Source organism: Chrysochloris asiatica, unplaced genomic scaffold, assembly GCF_000296735.1.
Source record: "Chrysochloris asiatica unplaced genomic scaffold, ChrAsi1.0 scaffold00370, whole genome shotgun sequence".
NCBI classification, from domain to species: Eukaryota; Metazoa; Chordata; class Mammalia; order Afrosoricida; family Chrysochloridae; genus Chrysochloris; species Chrysochloris asiatica.
Genome location: NW_006408888.1, coordinates 2,280,600 through 2,286,684, shown reverse-complemented (window position 1 = coordinate 2,286,684; position 6,085 = coordinate 2,280,600). Strand labels below are relative to the sequence as shown.

General features: G+C 36.0%; 1 pseudogene; it reads right to left on the bottom strand.

Moving 5' to 3' along the window:
• Positions 1-1,072: 1,072 nt before the first annotated feature.
• LOC102815175 lies at positions 1,073-1,339 on the bottom strand (annotated as a pseudogene).
• Positions 1,340-6,085: the final 4,746 nt, after the last annotated feature.

The following is a 6,085-nucleotide window of genomic DNA, read 5'->3' as shown; positions in this document are numbered from 1 at the left end:
TTTTGTGCTGCTAATTGGTTTTAAGTGGAAACTTCCCCTTAAATTTTGAACAGATCTGTGCACATGTGTAGTGAAACCCTCTGGGGGTGGAAGTGGGGGTGTTCATTTGCTCTGGAATGCCCTCTAATTATCAAAATGGCGGTGTGCAGACAATGAGAGACCAATGAACAAAGACAAGTTTTGTTTTTGTTTTTTTTTAAGGAGAAAAAGAGAGAATGTCCACACTTTTCTCTCTGAGGATGGGCCAGGAGTCTGTGGTGGCTCTGATCCTTCCCCCCACTCTGTCTCACCCAAGATGTCTACCACCAATCACTTTTTAATGGTTAAATAAGAAAAGGCTGCTATCTATACCAAACATGTTCTAATTTTTCTAGTTTTGAATACAGTCTCTTCTCTTTCACAGTTTGTACACAGCTCCTATTTAAATTATTTGAATATGAGCCAGTTCTATTCAGGTTCATCTGAACATATTAAATGACAAAAAGGGAGCATTTTCTCCAAAGACTAGCAAGAAGTATTAAAAAGAAGACATGCTGGCAAATAATAAAACTCTATGAGACATAACCTGCCTATGAGAAAAAGTCTAAAAAGACATACATGGAAAGCTAAGAAAGAAAACATTATAAAAACAAAATTAAAGAGAAGAAATGAAAGCTTGTTTTGGAAGCTATGTAGGATTTTGTTTGTTTTTTTGCCATAACCTTGCTACACTATTCTTCTCATTATAGATAGAAATCATGTACTGTAGGATAACTGAACAGTATATATTACAGAAATTTAATCATTATTAAAACTGTATTCTCTGCTCATTTGGAATAATGAATAGCAGAATAACTTGTTGTATAGCATTGATGATTTAAATGTGTAGGTTCTTTAACTTGTTCAGCAGTGCTATAAACCATTTCTGAAGTGACTATTAATAAAAAAGTGATTTAGTCTTTTTTTTTTTTTTTTTACCTGTCATCTTTTATTGGGCATTACGTTTCAGTGAGGGTGTGAAAGGGCTGTTCCTCCAGGGGGAGGGGATCAGGGCAAAGGCGCCGGCCCAGTCAGGAATGCACACAGCGTCCTCTCAGTGATACTTCCATAACCGCTCATGTTTGAGTTCCTTGTACGAGTGGCAGTAGCTGAAAACCACGTAAGCTGTCAGCACCGTGGGCAACCCGACAATGCTCCCCTTCTTCACACTGATATGCTTGTTGTAATACCGATCGTACCCTCTCCAAAAGGCTCCTCCAATGTCTCTTGCGGTGTAGTCCCGCATCAGTATCCAGCTGGGAAGCTCCGCTAATTTGACTTCCATGAGTTTCTTCTCCTTCAGTGGTACGACGGACAGCATCTTGGAGTCCTGGGTGTCCGCTGTGTTAGGCCGTGCGGGGGCTGCTGGGTAGGGAGTGATTTAGTCTTTATCCTTATCTTATTGCTGTTGGCTATGCACACACTCCTCAGTTACAAGCTATCTCATTATCCAATATTTTACACTTATGACAATGGTGAAAACATCTACTATCTTATTTTGTGCATTAGCAATTATGTCTGACAGTAACACCTGCCGAGTTGCAAGATGAGAGTAATAAAGGTTATGTGTCAGCTTGGCTGGGACATGATTCCCAATGGCTTGACAAATATGCAGTGGTGTAATTTGGCAACTATGTTATGATGTAATTTGGCAGTTTTATGATGATTCATTTGGTGGTTGTGTAATGAAGTAGTCAACTTATATTTTCTGATCTGATCTGTTCATCCTTCAGTTTTTGCACTACACCAATGCTTGTATCAAGACTTGGCTTTTGAAATGTACCATGTTGACATATGAAAAATGGATGTACTTTGCGCCAACATCTTAACCTCCAAGTTTCCCAAATACCATACTTTTATTAATGGTTTTATTCCTTTTCTTTCTTGATTTTTTTTTTTTTAATGTTTCCATAGTTTTCCTCCAGGTGTAATGCAACATTTAGAATTAAGTGTTCCAGAATATTCATTTTCCTCAATGTTGTCCATAGTTTGTCATCATCCACACAATTGAAAGCTTTTGCATAGTCAGCAAAATGCGGGTAAACATCTTTCTGGTATTCTCTGCTTTCAGCCAAGATCCATCTAACATCAGCAACTGATCTCCATGGTTCCACTCCTTCCTTTGAATCCAGGTTGAACATCTGGCAGTTCTCTGTCAATGAACGGTTGTTGCCATTTTTTGATTATTTAACAAAATTTTACTCCCATGAGCTATTAATGATAGTGTCCAATGATTTCTGCATTCTGTTAGGCCACTTCTCTTTCAAATGGGCAAAAATATGGATCTCTTCCAATCAGTTGGTCAGGTAGTTGTCTTTCAAATTGCTTTATATAGATGAATGAGTGCCTCCAGTGCCACATTTGTTTGTTGAAAAAATTTCATTTGTACTCCATCAATTCCCAGAGCCGTGTTCTTTGACAATGACTTCAATACACCTTAGACTTCTACCTTCAATATCATTGGCTCTTGATCATATGTGACCTCTTGAAATGGTTGAAGTTTGTCCATTTCTTATTGGTACAATGACTCTATAATTCTTCCTTTTTTTTTTTTTTTATGCTTTCTGCGTCATTCAATATTTTGCCTATTTGTTGTTGATAAATGCCTTCTGTCAAAAGTCTAGGCTTGAATATTTTCTTTAGTTCCCTTGGGTTGATAAATGCTGAGTGTGTTCTTCCCTTTCGGTTTTCTAACTCGAATTGTTTGCATCTTTTGCTATACTGTATGATTTTGTCTTCTCAGGTGACCTTTGAAACTTTCTATTTAGCTCATTTACCTCTTCATTTCTTCCATTTGCTTTAGCATCTACACGCAGGAGAACAAGTGTCTGAGTTTCTAATGACATCCATTTTGGTCTTTTCCTTCTTTCTTGTCTTCTTAATGACCTTTTTCTTTCTTCCTGTGTAATGGTCTTGATCCATGCCTTCTGGCCTTTGATCTTTAGTGTTTAATGCATCAAATTGGTTCTTCAGGTGATCTCTAAATTCAGGTGGGATATGTTCAAGGTCATATTTTGCCTCTATTGTGCTTTAAATATTTTTCTTCAGCTTTAGCCTGAACTTGCTTATGAAGGTTGGTGGTCTGGCCACAGTCTGCCTCTGGCATTGCTTTGGCTGATGATCTGGAGCTTTTCCACTGTCTTTTTCCACAAATGTAGTGAACTTGATATCTGTCTATTCCATGTGGTGAGATCCATGTGTATATTTGTCTTTTATATTGTTAAAAAATGAATTTGTAATGAAAGAGTCATTGAACTTGTAAAATTTTTCAAGTGATCTCCATCGTTTCTGTCCCCAAGGCCATATTTCCCAATGACTGGTCCTTCCTCTTTGTTTATAACCTTTACAGTACAATCACCAGTACCTACCAATACATCTTGATTGCATCTTTGATCAATTTCAGAGTGATGAAGTTGGTAGAATTTTTAAATTTCTTTACCACTGCCTTTAACAGTTGGCTTGTAAATGTGAATAATAGTGGAGTTAACTGATCTTCCTCATAGGCATTTGAATACTATTCTATCACAAACAGTGTTATACTTCAAGAAAGATCTTGATCTTGAATGCAAAGATGAATGAATGGTGATGAATGCAATGCTATTTCTCTTGAATTTGTCATTCCCAGTGTAGTAAACCTTGTGATTATCTGATTCAAAATGGGCAATACCAGTTCTTTTTTGCTCACCAATGTCTAGGATATTGATGTTTATGTGTTCCATTTCATTTTTGAAAATTTCCAGTTTTCTTAGATTCATATTTTGTATGTGCCAATCCATGTTATTGGTAGTCTTCCCATTTTTCACTGACCCTCCAGTTTGTCTAACATGGTGTCTTGCTCCAGAGACTAGACCCTCCTGATACTGCATCTGAAATATTAGAGACAAAGTCTCACTTTCCTAACTTCTAATGAACATTCTAACTCTAATTCTTCCAACTCAGATTTGTTTGTTCTTCTGGCAGGTCATGGTGTTTTAATATTCTCCCCCAACACCATAACTCAAATGCATTGATTCTTTTATGGACTTCTTTATTCACTGTCCAGATTTAATGTGCATATGAATCTATTGAACATACCATGGCTAGGGTCAGGTACACCTTACTCCTTAGAAGAGAATATTGGAAAATTAATTTCATAATATAAATAGCTAAATTGCTCAAATAATATTTTAATGAGTTTTGAGAATACAGTGGAGACCTTTTTTTAGATGGTATTCAATATACATAAAAAGTAAAAAAAAAAAGAGAGAGAAGTGACTCAATTAAATATATGAGAACAATAACTAATAAAACAAATGGAAAACACATATTCTAATTGCATGGCAGAAGAATAGAATGTATCAGTAACACAATGTAACTCTGTCAAAATGTTCATTGATCATAAGTTTCTAACTAATGTATGTTGTTGTTGTTTCTAAGTGCTATCCAGTCAGTTTCCATTTATAATGAACCAATATAGGATTTCCAATGAGCAGGTTGTGATTTTGAAACTACAACCTTTCTGTTAGCATTCCAGTGTTTATCTTACCTTGTCACACCAGGACACAATTTTGGGGATTTGAAGCAGAAGGGAGAGATATAGTTGGGATAGAAAGAAATCTTTATTGGTAATCAGTATATACTTATATTTATATAATTAAAAAGGCAAAATTAACCCACCACTCATCTGTCAGTTTATTGTACTGTGGTGACTTTTGTATTGCTGTGATGCTAGAAGCTATGCTATAGGTATTTTAAATATTAACATGGTAGACAGCTTTCAGTGGAGTGTCCAGACTAAGACAGACTAAGAAGGAGAATGTTTAGCCACTGACAACCTTATAAATAGCAGTGTAGCATTGTCAGACAGCGTGCTGGATAATGAAAGCATTTTGTCAGATATATTGTCTGCAGATAGGCCTCACAAATTGGAAGGCAATCAAAACACAATATGGAATAACTGCCTTCTCAAAGTAAAGTTCACCATAATGACTGAAAGAAGTCAAGCTTTCAGGTCCTTCATTTACTGATGGGGCACAACATAAAAATAACCTGTAAAGCTCTATATCTTTGGTATTGTTGTTGTTAGGAGCCATCGAATCTGTTGAGACTCCTAGTGACACTCTGCACAACACAATTGAACACTGCCCAGTCCTGTGCTATCCTCACAATCATTGCTACATTTAAGTTTATTATTGTTGCCACTTTGCCAATACATCTCGTTAAGGGTCTTTCTCATTTTTGCAAACCCTCTACTTTAACAAACATGATGTTCTCCAGGTTCTGGTCCCTCATGATAATATGTCTGAAGTATGAGAGAAGTGTCATCATCCTTATTTCCATGAAACCTTCTGTATGCACTCCTTTAAATACAAATTTGTTTGTTCTTCTGTCAATTCATGGTAATTTTAATATTCTCCATTACCATAACTCAAATTCATCAAATATTCTATGATCTTCCTTATTCATTGTCCCAACTTTGATATGATTATAAGGGTATTAAAAATACCATGTCTTAGTTTAGTTGCATCTTAGTCCTCAAACTAATATTTGCTCTTGTACATTTTCAAGAGGACTGTGTAGAAAGTGTGCCTACTATATTAAATTGTTTGATTCTTTACTGTTGCCCTCATGGGTGTTGTTGGTGGATCCAAGCATTTATCATGATTTCGTTTTTTGAACCATAAATGAGGATTATTGTTTTCTTTACATTGAGATGCAACCTGTGCTTAATGCAGTGGTCTTTATTCTTGATAAGTAAGTATTTTAAGTTCTCTTTGCTTTCAGCAAGGAAGGGTATATCATCTTCATATCGAAGGTTGTTAATGAGTCTTCCTCCAATATTGATGCAAGAGTTTACTTCATATAAACCAGCTTCTCATATTATTTACCCAAAAAATAAGTATAGTGAAATAATATAACCCTGGCAAACACCATTCCTGATTTTATCATTATTGTTCCCTTGTTATATGCTAAGGATTGACTCTTGGTCTATATACAGGTTCCTCATGAGCACAATTAAGTGTTCTAGAATACACATTCTTCACAATGTTATCCATAGCTTGTCATGATTCACACATTCAAAAACAGT